Source organism: Schistocerca nitens, chromosome 4, assembly GCF_023898315.1.
Source record: "Schistocerca nitens isolate TAMUIC-IGC-003100 chromosome 4, iqSchNite1.1, whole genome shotgun sequence".
Classification (NCBI taxonomy): domain Eukaryota; kingdom Metazoa; phylum Arthropoda; class Insecta; order Orthoptera; family Acrididae; genus Schistocerca; species Schistocerca nitens.
The window spans coordinates 775,760,490-775,776,065 of NC_064617.1; the positions used below are offsets into that span (position 1 = coordinate 775,760,490).

General features: G+C 40.4%; 1 protein-coding gene across 1 annotated transcript in view; it reads right to left on the reverse strand.

The window, feature by feature from the left end:
- Positions 1 to 15,576, reverse strand: part of LOC126253126 (rho GTPase-activating protein 6) — a 1,197,809-nt gene that overhangs the window by 854,582 nt on the left and 327,651 nt on the right. The window lies entirely within an intron of this gene.

Sequence of the window (15,576 nt, forward strand, 5' to 3'; positions counted from 1 at the left end):
ATTTTGATTATCGTGCATATATGGTGCAGCAGAAACAATACATGGTGTAATTTGTATGTGATTTAAGTGTAAGACCCATACACGTTGCAAAATTTAGTACACACAGAACTGCCGACTCTGGCAGCAACATCTCTAACCTGGTAGAGCATTGTGTCGAGCTACTTCAGCTCTATACCGGAGGTCAACATTGATAGTGGTTGGCGATTGAACACGTGGTTAGACGTTCTCAGTGAGTAAAAGAAATGGAGAACTTTCTGGCTAGGGAAACAGTCGGACAGTTCTCCAAAGAGGTAGGTCAACAAGAATGGGTGGTCTCGCGCTATCTTGTTGAAAGGTAACGTCACTGAGTCCTCGAGGATAGGGCAAAGCCTCCGACTTAAATATATCAGAAAAGTAACGCCTGCTGTGCAAAACAGCAGGCGAACCAGATATCGTTTTGTGTACCCAGTGGCACCCACTATCATGACGTTTGGTTCTTCACCCCTGTGGTGATGACAGATGCAGTATGGAAACTTACATTTTCTTTCGAGTATCCACACAACCATTGTGATGTATCCAGAACAGGGACGCATTTGAAAGGCTAAGCGGCGCCTTCTGTAAAACGAGCTCTAACAGAACTCCCTTCTCTACTGAAGTGTACGATACCCTCCTATTTCCAGCCAGATTTGAGCTCTGCGTCACTCTTAAATTATATAAGAATCTACAGTATACTTAAATCAATATTTTTAATTTCTAAATACAAAATTCTCTGAAATTTCTATTTTCTGTCAAATATCGATACTTTCTTAAATGTAAAGAAACACTCTGAGAAGTGATTTATCTCCAAGTCATCGAGAAAACCTGTCAAACGTAAACTAAAATATCTATTGTTAGTTACAGCGTACTACTACTCAAACGACAACCCTGAATTATACATTTTATATGTTTCCAAGCGATATCAAGATCGATAACACAATAACACAGGAAGTTGCTTACAAATTTTGTTACAAATATTGAATTTACTTTCAGCTACTGTTCACTGCAAAAAGATTTATATAAATAATATATCTATGAAACCAACCAATAAATTAAGTTAAACATGTGCTTAAATTCCAGAAATACAGGTCACTCAGTTTAGTCGAGAGTATTGTTCTTGAAGCTTCTGGAAGCGTCAGCTGCTGTACATTATCAAACGTAGAGTCGTATGTGCCATAGTTGTTCTACACCAAGTTTATAGGCAAGATGTTTAAAGGTTGTTCCTCAGACGTAATTTGCGTGTAAGAAAGGCTTTGAAATCGACGCTTATCATATCTGTATACAATTGTATTTATGTAGATGTCGCGGATAACGAGAATAATCCAATAAAAATGTAACATTTAAAACATATTGGATTCGATGTAAGTTATTTAAAGAATCCACGAACGTCCTAGATGACTACAACAGCAGCCAGCCTACTGAAAAGATAATTCAACCTTTATTAAAACTCAACAAGATGTGACGATTTATGTGTCGACTGTTGATCCATGGCAACAAACTGAATTGAAATATTTTACTACCGACATTTTCAGTGCAGAAGCGTTATACACTTTCGAGTACAGTTTTGTTACGGACCGCACCTCTATCTGAGCGCCACTTCTCGCCACCGCGTTGAGTCTACGGTGCTCCAGAATTCGTCATCTGTCCTTGTGGGTATCTGTCTTGCTGCACATAAACTCATATCCAGGCTCTAGGTACATGCCGTTGCTTTACTACCTGCACGCCCGAGTGAACAATATGTCTGCCCTCTCAGGCAGTAGGCACGTGGCACCACTGAGGTCCCGCATACCGTTGTGTGTTGCAGTCTACGTCCATCAATTACATACTCTCATGACAGGCGTGGTATCTCGACTAATGCGAGCAGCAGTATCATCGCAGAAAAGGAGTATTAAAGTTTAACGTCCCATCGACAATGAGGAGCACACGATCGGAGTACGGAAGAATGGGGAAGGAAATCGGCCGTGGCCTTTCAAAGGAACCATCTCGACATTTTTCTTAAGCAATTTAGGGAAATCACGGGAAACCTAAATCTGGATGAGAAGATGGGGAATAGAACCGTCGTCCCCTGAATGCGAGTCCAGTGTGCTAAGCACTGCGGCACATCGCTTGGTAATATCTCAGAATTATAAACCGTAGCTTCCATAGGCTGTCGACTTCCAGCATGTGCTGGAAAACATTTCAGCAAGTTCGTTGCATGCCGCTTTTGTGGTGCTGCTGTTTTAATGCTAAGCATTCCAGTATTTAGTAAGTCGTATGTTAACAAATTTTCGAAGGGCGTTCAATAAGTAAAGCAACACATTTTTTCCTCGGCCAATTTCAGTTGCAAAATGCGGTATTTGTTGTGGACACCGTGGAATATTCCTGCTTCAGTCCCCATAATTTCATGAAGCTTCCATAGGTAGCGAAAATGCACGTAGCCTTCAAAATGGCATCTGGAACGGAGGTCGTTCCAAGCAGAGAGCTGTCATCGACTTACTTTTGGCGGTAAACTAGAGCACCGCATATATTCATATGCGTTTTCAGTGTTTACGGAGTCCTGGCTATGAACAAAAGCACGGTGAGTTGTCATTATCGTAACAAGGTCGCGCAAACCTGTCCAATCTCCCACGAGCCAGCCGGTCGAATACAGTTGTGACTCCTGAAATGTTGGAACGTGCGGACACTCTAATTCGAAGTGATCGACGCATCATAATCACATCGCTGCTCAACTGGGCGACTCTGTCGGTAATGTTGACACACTCGTCCACAAAACTTCATTGGACTGTTCTTCCCCACCCACCCTATAGTCCAGATCTCGCAGTTTCCGGCTTCCACCTGTTTGGCCCAATGAAGAATGCACTCGGCAGGAAGCAGTACATGGATGCCGGGAAGGTTATTGATGCAGCAAGATTTTGGTTCCTTCTTCGACGAGCAGAGTGGTACCTTGCGGGCGTACAGGCCGTCCTAGTAAGGTAGCGTAAGGATGTCGTGCTGAACGAACATTATTCTGGAAATAGGGATTTGTAGTGAAAACAGTGAGGAATAATATGGTGTAGTGGGATCCTCAATAAAAACAGCCCGCTTTGAGGAAAAAATGTGTTGCATTACTTATTGAACGCTCCTCGTAGTTAGTAATTAATTTTAAGATAGTAATGAATAACCTTGAAATTATCATTTCCTTGAAAATAGGAACCAAATAAAGCTATAGCGTGATAGTGATAATAGAGAGCAAGCAGTTCAGTCTCTTTTAGCTCTTCGTCATGCACCCAAAGCCCAGATCTCGCAGCAGATGCTATGTCTAGGTCACGCAGTTCCCATAAATTACGGACCGGTGGGCTGTGGGCGCAGAATTTGCACCCGATAGCACCCCAGAATTGTTCCATCAGATTCAGATCAGACGAATTCGGTGACAAAGATTTCAACATGATTTGACTATCATGCCCTCAGGGCGCTGTAGAACGACAAGCAGAGTTGCCCTTTTGAAAAATGGAATCGCCGTCGGAGAATAAATCAGTTACGAAAGGGTACATGTAGTCCGCAATATTGTTCATGTGTTCCACATTTGTCGTCGTGCTTCCGATTTGTAACGCGTACCCTTACCATAATGTTGCCGATACTTTTTTCGAGCAGCCATTCGCCAGATGAGGGCGTATCCAGACGCGACCACAGATCTGGTGTAGTAAGAAACGAAATTTATTGACCGGGTGACATGTTTCCATTGATCCAGGATCCAATCTAGCTGCGATCTTAACTAAAGATATTGTTGGGTCAATGGGTGAAAATGTGGTGGTTGTCCACTCCCAAGCCCATGTGGGCTCCGAAACACTTTCACCTACACCAGCATTGTACTATGTCGTCAATCTTCCACAAATCGCTGCCCATCTTGATTTACAGAGTGGGCAATCCTCCGACCTCCTTGTTTTTAATTGAGGCATGAGCACGATAAGTGTCGACCAGGATCGTCATTTCCGAGATTCTCATTCCTAGGCGCCGGCCCATGACAATTCGTCAAAGTTGCTGAAGTGAATTTCCACACCAGCGTAAAAGTGCTCCTGTCGGAGAACAAAGGAGGTTATTATGTTCCTTTTTAATGCACCCTGTCACATAAGTGGGAACCAGCTGCCTCAATCCTCATTCTGATTTCCTGTTTTAATACAGAACAAGTTAAAGCCTTTTCCAAGTCTCTTTTTGTAAATAATCTTTCATAGTCTACATCCTCCTCTCCCTGTCAATGTCTACGCATGTCTCTTTCCCACTGTCTCCTTTTTCTTCCGTTGATTTACAGTATACACCACTTATCTCATTTACACTGTCTCCTTTTGTCTTTCTTTCCCGGAGTAGCCGAGCGGTTCTAGGCGCTTCAGTCTGGAACCGCGCGACCACTACGGTCGCAGGTTTGAATCCTGCCTCGGGCATGGATCTGTGTGATATCCTTAGGTTAGTCAGGTTTAAGTAGTTCTACGTTCTAGGGGACTGATGACCCCAGAAGTTAAGTCCCATATTGCTCAGAGCCATTTGAACCATTTTCTTTCTTTCCCACTTCTACTGTCCCAATTATACCTGGGCAGCTCAAAAATTCTGATACCCAATTTATTTTCTTTTCTCCTATACCCACATGTACAGAATTTCTGTCCAACTGCGCCCTCCCTTACAGCTACGTGATAAAGTTCGTCAAGTTATGTATGGTCCCCATTTACCTGTATTTTCATTTCCACTGTCTCCTCTCTCTTTTGGTCTCTGCTTCTATCTCCAGCCATCTCTTCTACTGCCACTGTCTCTCACTGCCAATCAATATCTTCTTTCTCTTTCACTGCTATTTTATTCATCCAACTCCCTGTCTCTATCACTACCATTTTCTCTCTCCCACCATCACTTCTCCTCTCCCTTTCTCTCTCACCACTACTGTCGCCTCTCTCTTCCACCATCACTGTCTCTCTGCTACTCTTTTTCAACACAAAAAGCGCGAATATATCCCCATGCCAACATGAGAAAGGTGGAACGAGGCTTGAGGGAAGCTTGTTCCCCGCTTTATGTGTGGGTATTTTAAAGAGAAACGTATCCGCATTTTTGTGCTTCGACAGAAGCATTTTCCGCTGGTTCCATTTTCTTCCCTGCTATAGCAGTATAAAACCGAATTCCACAGTTCGGTAAACTTTTGACAGTTTACTTATACATTTCGTCACATTTATTTACTCACACGCAGACCAAATAAGTAAACGTAATATAAGGTTGATATAAAATTGTCTTATTTACATTTTATCTGGCTACTTTGCTCATCGATCACAACTCATCGAAGATGCCCAGTTCCTTATTTGTATTTAAAAAGTCTAAAAATGTTATTAGAAATATTATACTGAATTTTCCAGTTTTTCCTAATTTTTACGAGTTGTCTTAAGTTCAAAGTTTTATTGGTGAAAAAATGCCTTGTTAACAACACACTTGCTCTTGCTGAGAGTTTAAATGGTATTTAAATAAATAAACTCTTTCTACTCGTACATACTGAATCTGTGCCCCTTACATCAATAGTGTGTGACAGCATAGTGCTTATGTTAAAATGAGCAAATTGTTTTATTGCCAGAAATACCGTAATATAATGATATCATGGCGTTTTTTATAAGCACTATGTAGCAAGAGCACTAGTGCACTACACAGTATTCCAAAACACATATGTAAATACAAGACGTTTGAAAGTTTAGCAGTTTCCAAAATTAAGAATTTAATAACAAATAGGCACCTACTAAGTACCAAATCTACATTCTGTCTACATTATAAGCGTGTACTAGCAGTATAAGAATGCCCATAGTTGCATAGCAGCCTTACAAATAATAACGAAAAAATAATAAAATATCGTTAAATTCACATTGTAATAACAATTACCTTCACCACCACCTTATTAATAACATCATAGTGTGTTCATTGTAAGACTGACCATAGCATATTTGTAAATAACGACTGAAAATCCGAACTACATATACACACTCAAAACACATATCTAATCTTGCATTGTAAACAATAACCAACACCACCACTGGCACTGGGGGGCAATAGGATAGATTAGCACTTCATCTAAAACAAATTAAAGAAGTGCGATGTGGCACACTGCGATAAATAGATGCCCAGTCTAAATTATACTGCATTATTGGTGTGTGACATTATAAAGATGCTTTAGAGACATCTGGCTCTATAGACTTGCAGTATACTTATAAATAATGACAGGAAAAGAACAAGTATGTATACCCACAACACATCACTAAATTCACACTGTAAGCAATTCCCCAACAGTTACAATCTCTTCATTAAAAAAAAAAACTAACTTCAGATTGTTAGGTGGGGTCCCACGAGTAACGATCCATGTACGATGTATGTATCTTGGATGTCTGAGGAGACACTACCGCGTTCGGAAACACAGTGATAAGTTCCTCCGACTTACGAGAATTCCCAGCAGGTAACTCACGGCTTTGCTGTTTCAACGTCCAGAACAGAGAGAGGTGAAGAAATCCTCATTAGTGACCATTAAACGGTGTAGCAACTGGGGAAGACCACGAACATCCACATGCTGCCGGTGCCTGCGATCACATACCAGACGCCAACTGCCAGAAGCTTGGTAAGACATGTAGGACGCCACCGGTTGAAGCACCCACCAGCTGTATTAAACACTCTGTTTCTTAAATTACATATCTCTCTCATTCTCGAGGATATGTCGAGAAAATAAACATTATTAACATATAAAACTATCGGCGAAGTTTTCCTGTAGAGTGAAATGTTTTTTAAGTTCACATTCTAAAAAACATGTTCTGGCACATTTATGATGGTAATCATACAATGAGCTGTTTCATGGTAACAAGTTTACCACCATTACAGAATAATTTACAAAATTTGTGTATTGTTTATGTATTCAGTAGTTACTATGACCGTTGTATCATCGTGCAACATGCATCGCCTCACCACACATTACTATAATGCGTTAATATAATAATTAATAATAAACATTTTAATGGTTTCCCAATTGCACTGTGACTGACTGTGTCGTTCCTTTCTATTTTTCATTTCCTAGTACATGGTTAGGCTGATCCATTGTGAAACTCTTTACAGACGAGTCTCGACAAGTTGGGTAAAGGCGATTACCAATTGGGAACAAAAAAATCTGATATTCGAATATATTTGTAAGCTTACAAACTCCAGTTCAGTGGTATTGTTTGCCAACCATCTTCAGTGTGCTAACTTTCTAATAAATTCTCATAACCTACAGCATTCCCGCATAACAACAGACATTCCATTTTTCCCAGATCGCTTGAACTCTAACGCAGCGTGACTACTTGTGTAAATGCATCTACAATTTAATATAACATAATAATGGATTCTCGCTTTAGACAGCGCTAAGACATCGAAAAAACACACTTGAAAATCGAAATCGTTACCCAAAATGTATCATGCAGGTGATAAATAATTCTAATTTAGGTACATTAAGTTGCTACCGTTTCCAGTGGCTTATTACCACTAAGGTACTGCAACACATTCTGGAAACACGTTCTGGGACTGCAACAGATTCTATTATGTGTGTGAATCAGGCAGACAATTTGTAACGACAGGTGAAATATCTTGATACATAACCAAGCTCGTCTTCATGTTCCTCGTGCTTCACTTATGTTACAAAAACTTGTGCAACATTGTCATGCTTGATACAGTGAGTTTCATGAGACACTTTTCAAATCGCACACAATATATATAAAAGAAATGGGCGAGGAATGATAAGAAAATCTGCCCCTAACTATTGTACTCATCTGTTTTGCTGACGATTCTCATTAGTTTTTCTCACTTCCTAATTCTGCCATGTGAAATAATATTATTAAAGTTTTTTCTGCAGTTTATAGTTTATTTAATTACAATTTTTAAAATTCCTGTGTTTATAAAAGTCATACTTCGCGAAAAAGGGCGTATGTACAATACATATAATGCACAATACTAGCCTCACAAAAACTATCTGATACGTCACATATCAGAGTAGAAGTCTTTTCAATATTGGAATCAAGATAAAAATCTACCACCAACAGCAGCAAAAAACAATAAACCAGACATGCTTTCAAAGATGCATAAAGTTTTGTGACTAAGAATTTTCACTTTTGTTAGGTACGTCATTTTGCATCTTATAGTTCATATATACCCGACCGACTACGATGAAAGACCATTTTAATACATTATACGTCTCTAAATTTAATCCCTATGCAGCGGCAGCTGCAACAGGCATGTTGTTTGTAATGGAGAGATTTACATTGAAAAAATTTGAGGGAATGTGGTGCAGGCAGTATTTTATTTCGTACCACATACGCACGTTGTGCTTCAGACATGAGAGACATAGTAACTGCAAATTACATTGGAACATACTCCATATAGTATGGGTACTGTTAAAAAGTCATGTGTCTACCAGAAACGTTTCTTTTGTGATAGAGTTGATTGGTGGGAAGACCTCGTGAAATCTAGCATTCAAAAACCATATAAAATGTAGTCTTCAGGCTAAATGATGACTGACGAAAGAACATTGAATCTTATGACCTTATAACCCGTCAACTGCATTGTAAGTAGATACCAATGAAGACAGAGAAGCGGCAGATACAATTGCTAAGACTGACTGTCATGGGATCGAAACCAGAACCTTGCCTGTGCTGCTGTGGACGGGAGCAATTAATAGTCTCATATCTGTCCAACTTGTATGACAGCGAGGCAGAACGATGAACTGCCCTGAAGCTATTGTGGAACGGCGTTCATGGTATTTGAATGTGATTATTGTATGCGTTTCCATAACACCCGTTAACAGGTGTTTTGTTATGGGAGAGTAGCAAGTCGGAAGCAACTAATACAGTGCACTAATTTAGTATCGACTCGAAGCTGAAGCTAGATGTGTAGCATGGACAAAAATATCTGATTTCTCTATCACACAACTCCTCAGTAACATACTAATTATAATTAATTGCGTACACCAATATTTCAGAATAATTTGCAGTTCTCTCTTTAGTAACATGGTATTGCAGCTAGTAGTTGGTTATTGTATTTTTTTATGATCACTCACTTAAAATTGTAACGGTGAACTGGTTTATGCTTATAAGTTGGTCATGTGATGATCACACCTAAAAATTTCATAATATATTGACAGTAATGATTAAATCGCGTTACATGATTGATTGGGTCGTGATGTCACCGACACCCTTACGTCAGAGCTCTTACAACGCTAGGGGTACAAGCACGACACGTGAGAAACAGAGACGGTGGATTCTCACTAGGCCTTGACGTCCAGCATTTTAAGACAGATGATGTTATTGCAGTAGAGGGAAAGCACGAGGAACGTTATATAGGGAAACAGTTCACCCGTCGTTACAAACTGTCTGCCTGATAAACACACATAACAGTATGTATTGCAGTCCCATTAGGCTATTGGTAATAAGCCGCTGGAAACGACAGCAACCGTGAAATATCTAAATTAGAATTGTTTGTTACCTGTATGATTTGTTTTGGGCAATAATTACGTTTTTTCTATGTGTTAGCACCGTCTATGCTGTATGCCAGAATCTGTTAAAATGTTACATTAATCTATAAATGCCTTTAGAAAAGTAGACATTTTCGCTCAGTTAAAGTTATTTGGGTAACAATTAACTTCTGTGGTTATGCAGGAATACTGTAGGTTATGAGAAAGTATTAGAAAGTAAACACACTCAATATTATCGGTAAATAATACCACTCAATTAGAATCTGTAAGCTTACAAATATTAACACACCGCAGATATTTTCGCTCCCGATTGGAAGCCACCTTTACCCAACTCGTCGAGAATCGTCTTTAACGTGGAAGTTTCACTATGAAGCAGCTTATCCATGAATCATGAAATGAAAATGGAAAAAATCGACACAATCAGTCACAGTGTTATCTGTTATTTATTTTAGCTTTAGTAGGTAAGAGGATTAGACACACATTATAGTAATCAATGTGTATGAGGAGGGGGGGGGGGTGCGACGTGCATGATATGTGATAACATGATCATCGTTTACTACTGAGTGCATAAACAATACAATATTTTTACTGATTGCATCATGGTGGTTAACCTGTCTCCATGAAACAGCTCATTGTACGAATACGATCAAAAATGTGCCAGGAAAATTTTTTTAATGGAGTCGACTTCAAAAACTTCTGCTGTACAGAGGAGCTTTACTGGTTGTTGTAATATGTTAATAACCATTAATTTCTGGAAATATCCCTGAGAATTAGAGACGCGTGTAGTTCTAAAAAAATCGGAGAGTTTAGCCCAGACTGCTTTCTACACTGCTCAGTGCTTCGAGAGGATACGACCTGTAAGCCTTCTCGCGGCCAGAGGTGGGCCTGTTATGTTGACCATTACCCGTCTCTTATACGGGTGACTTTCGTGATTTGCGTAGTGCAGTATTTAGTCGGGTATTTATAAACAAAGGTTAAATGGTTTACTATTTTGGCACGTAAGATTACTTCGATCTGTAGCTAAACTTAAAGGTTTGGATCCTGATAGAAGGCTTTGGACCTTCGGCTGTGGGCGGACAGCAACCAACGCCAGTGGTAGTTGGATCTTAAGAGCCTTTGTGGGCAGTCGTACGGAGGTGATCATGTACACGTCACCACACTGCATTTTTTAGTTTGGTTTAAATGAAGCGTGTTTCTCTACAGCTTTAACCACAGGAGGTGGGTGAGGGGCGGCAATTGTTTACTGCGTAATTTAGTGATTTGGAAATGCATTACTACTCGTATTTTCCGTGGTATATTTACAAGTACACTATATTATTTTTGTGTCCAATTAATGTCACTATTTTTAACACACTATTATGACATTTTTATGCTGGTAATGGAGGTAATTGTTTCCACAGTGTATACAAACATCAAAAAAGTTTTGCATCACCTCGGTTCCGATAGTTCCGGAACCTGCACAGAAAATTGGAATAGAGATCAACATAGACATCATTTCCACCTTTTTTATCCCTTCAGAGGTGGTGGTCCAGATTCCTGTACACACCGGTACCTCTAATACGCGGTGCACGTCCTCTTGCATTGATGCATGCCTGTATTCAGCGTGGCATACTACCCACAAGTTCATCAAGGCACTGTTGGTCCAGATTTCTCACTCCTCAACGGCGATTCGGCGTAGATCCCTCAAAGTGGTTGGCGGGTCACGTCTTTCATAAACAGCCCTTTTCATAGATCCCTCAGAGTCGTTGGTGGGTCACGTCGTCCATAAATAGCATTTTCAATCTATCCCAGACATGTTCGATAGGTTTCATGTCCGGAGAACATGCTGGCCACTCTAGTCGAGCGATGTCGTTATCCTGAAGGAAGTCATTCACAAAATCTGCACGATGGGGGCGCGAATAGTCGTCCATGAAGACGAATGCATCGCCTATATGCTGCCGATATGGTTGCACTATGGGTCGGAGGATGGCATTCACGTATCGTACAGCCGTTATGGCGCCTTCCATGACCTCCAACGGCGTATGTCGGCCCCACATAATGTTACCTCAAAGCAGCAGGGAACTTCCACCTTGCTGCACTCGTTGGACAGTGTGTCTAGGACGTTCAGCTTCACCGGGTTGCCTCCAAACACATCTCCGATAGTAGTCTGGTTGAAGGCACATGCGACACTCATCGGTGAAGAGAACGTGATGCCAATCCTGAGCGGCCCATTCGGCATATTGTTGGGCCCATCTGTACCACGCTGCATGGTGTCATGGTTGCAAAGATGGACCTCGCCATGGACGTCGGGAGTGAAGTTGCGCATCATGCAGCCTGTTGCTCACAGTTTGAGTCGTAACATGACGTCCTGTGGCTGCACGAAAAGCATTATTCAACATGGTGACGTTGCTGTCAGGGTTCCTCCGAGCCATAAGCCGTAGGTAGCGGTCATTCACTGCAGTAGTAGCCCTTGCGCGGCCTGAGCGAGGCATGTCATCGACAGTTCCTGTCTCTTCTGTGTCTCCTCCATGTCCGAACAACATCGCTTTGGTTCACTCCGAGACGCTTGGACACTTACTTCCGTTGTTGAGAGACCTTCCTGGTACAAAGTAACAATGCGGACGCGATCACTCATGGTTGTTTACATCTTTAGTGTCATCTCTGAACAGTCAGAGGGACTGTGTGGGTGATCCAATATCCACAGTCAACGTCTATCTTCAGGAGTTCTGGGAATCGGGGTGATGCAAAACGTTTTTTGATGTGTGTATTTAGCGATGTTGTAAGTGTGGATTTTTTTGCTGTTATTTATAAGACTATTATGCTACTATACACACTCTTATAGTGATAATGCAGGTAGAATGTAGACTTGGTACATGGTACTTGGTAAGTGTATAATTGTTGTTAAATAATGCATTGTGGAAATCGTTAATCTGTCAAGTGTCTTATATTTAAGTGTGTGTTTTGGAACACTAGGAGGTGGTTGTGCACACAGAAAACGGCAAGATGTTATTATATTGCGGTATTTCTGCCAGTAGAACAATGTGTCCGTTTTAACACGTACACATGTCACATGCTAGTAATGCAGGGGTCACAGATTTGGGATGTAGCAAATATTGTGTCGTGGTATTTGTCTATCATTTAAAGTCTCAGCTAGAGCATATTTGTAGGTAGTAACGCATCGTAGAAATTGTTTAACCTGGGATAATTTGTTAAATAGTGTTTTGTGGTAATTGGTTAACATCGTATTTAAATACATCTTAGGATGAAGAAATGGATGTTTCGAAACTGTAAAATTGTAATAAATTACCTAAGAATTGTAAATTCCAGTTGATTATGAAAAGAAGAGATTAATTGTACTTACACGTCTTGTTTCTTATTATGCTTGGGGGATGGTGGCTGGTCTCTGCTGGCACTAGATGATCCTTCCACTACAGTACACAGTACGAGGATAATGAGTCCAACGCAGTCGCTCCGGGAATAAAAGTTCAAATTCAAAATGGTTCAAATGGCTCTGAGCACTATGGGACTTAACATCTGCGGTCATCAGTCCCCTAGAACTTAGAACAAGTTAAACCTAACTAACCTAAGGACATCACACACATCCATGCCCGAGGCAGGATTCGAACCTGCGACCGTAGCTGTCGCGCGGTTCCGGACTGAGCGCCTAGAACCGCTAGACCACCGCGGCCGGCGGGAATAAAAGGAAAAGGACTGGGAGAGGATGGTTGAATGTTACTGGTTTAGAGAGAAGGAAGGGTGGGAGGTGTTCTGGCCGATTTTAAGTCACGCAGTTGCCCAAGATGCATGGGCAGTGTAACAGGTTGCATCCTGACTTTGGCTGTACCACATTCAAGTTCCCCAGGTGCGTGGACGATTTTGTGACTGTTACATCCTGACCTGGGGAATAACAAGCCGAATTGTTCCAGGTGTGACATGATACCGTAATTGACCTTGAGATGAGATCATTATCTGTGCCAGAAACATCCCTGCTACCATACTAGTGGCCTGCAGTACTTAGGCGGCTATTCATTAATAACGGATAAGTGGTTTGCTTCTTCGGCGTATACGATTACTTCGACCTGCAGCTAAATTTAAATTCTGGGATTTTGATCGTGACGCAAGGCGAAACTTCATTTCATAGGAGTTGTTATAGAGAGCGTGAAAGCAACTCAAAACGTTTTCAAGTTGACGGCTGGCGTAAGATTTTCCTTGTATCTGCGAGAAACCGCTGGAGAAACATCTATTCGTTATTAATTCAAGTAGATGTCATTTCTATGTTGTATCTAGTTAACAGCTAAAGATCATTTTAAAAATAGGGCAGCCACAATTAAAGTAATTACACTTAATCGATTGTACATTCGTACAGTATGATGCAGATGTTTACATACAAGTGTTAAAACCTTTACAGTATAAAACTGAATGAAAAGTCCAATAGTCCGCAATTAGCAGAGTATTAATTTATAAAAATTTCTATACAGATGGACACCAGAAGATGCAATTTGAAACATGGGAAACCGGTTGTGTGAGTGTCTGGTCGGCTTCAATAAATACAGCTATTGCGGATTATTGGACTTTCCATCGAGTTTTATATTTCAAAAGTTTTAACACTTGTATCTAAAGATCTGTGTTATACTGTATGAATGGTCAATCAGTTACGTATAGTTAATAGCTCATTATTTGTCGCAACTAGTTTTTCTTCTTTTATTATCCATATCGTATGGCACATTAGCTTTATTCGGGAGAGAAATAAAAAGCGACAGAGGTGCTGGTTGAGGGAGAATATAAGTGCTTCCGGCAGTTATTTGGAAAATACGTCGGTTGTAGTACACTGTTGTTGTCAGTAGTTTCAGATGAATCAACTGACTCATCAGTGGTGGGGTCCACGAACCAGACTGTGCAACTGTGTTCGATGTGTGGCAACGCAGTCCGTCAGTGAACCTTTGGTTATTGTGATCGAAGGTAGTAACTCTGTTATATTAAGCCACCGATGCAGTCCAAACAGTTGTGTGGTATTTCAAGACTGTCTGAATGGATGCTTTGTATGTATACATTAAGGCTGTGCTTTATACACGGCTTCGGGAAATGGAAATGGCAAATGAGAATTGTGGAGATTTATCAGTGTCATGAATTGTGACGTTTAGTCAGTCTGAATATACATTCTGTATTCACTAAAAGAAACGGGTGTTTCACGGCCGTTAAATGGGTGTGATGATAATTCATTTCTTACATTTTTATAACTTTTGTTCGTAATTAAAGACTGTAAACAATAAGCTGATCGTTACAGGAAACGTTCATGTTTACTGAAAAGATTGCTAAAACTTTTAATTCAGTATCTTGCCTTCGTAAATCTGATGAGCTGAAGATTCTTCTAGTATTAACAGCTCATATGGTCAATTTTGTTAAGCAGTTGCTATTAGATTAGCATCAAAATAAACGATGAAGATGAGGTCGTAAATTTGCGTTCTATAAATGCTAATCCCAGATTGTTTCACTATGACCTAGGATCAGCCTTATCCAGCAAAATGTTGCAGACTAGTCAGTTCCAGTTTCAGTCTCAGTCGTCAATTACAGCTTAGTGACACTACAAAGGAACGAATCTCATATGTGCAAATGCAAGCTGAAAAAGAGATAAATAATAGAGAAGTCGTTGTTGGTACTCCCACACTGTTGTAGTTCGGAATATTTGTTTCGATCTATATTATTGGGTTAAGGAGAATATCTGCCACCTAACTAATTAGGAGACATGATGATGGCTCCCATAAGAATCCTCCGATATGTCTCGTAATTAATGTGAAAGCATTTCGTAAACAACGGCAGAGTAAAAAAGGAATGCTCGCTTTGACTGAGCAGTAACAATTTCACTATTAACATTATATTTATAACAATTATACATATTTCAAATGAAAGTCATATCACAGCCGTTGAATGCACCCACGTCATCATATATATGCTTAAAAAGCTATGATAGCTGCACAACGTAGTTGAACAGAAATAGCAAGCACATATAAATCAATTAGCGATTTAATATTCATTATCAATAGTAAAATGACGTTAAGTATCAGTCGTGTGGTGGTTACAAGCTGATTCTTAAGGCCTGGGATTCGATCCCAAGGTAGCTTTTAATT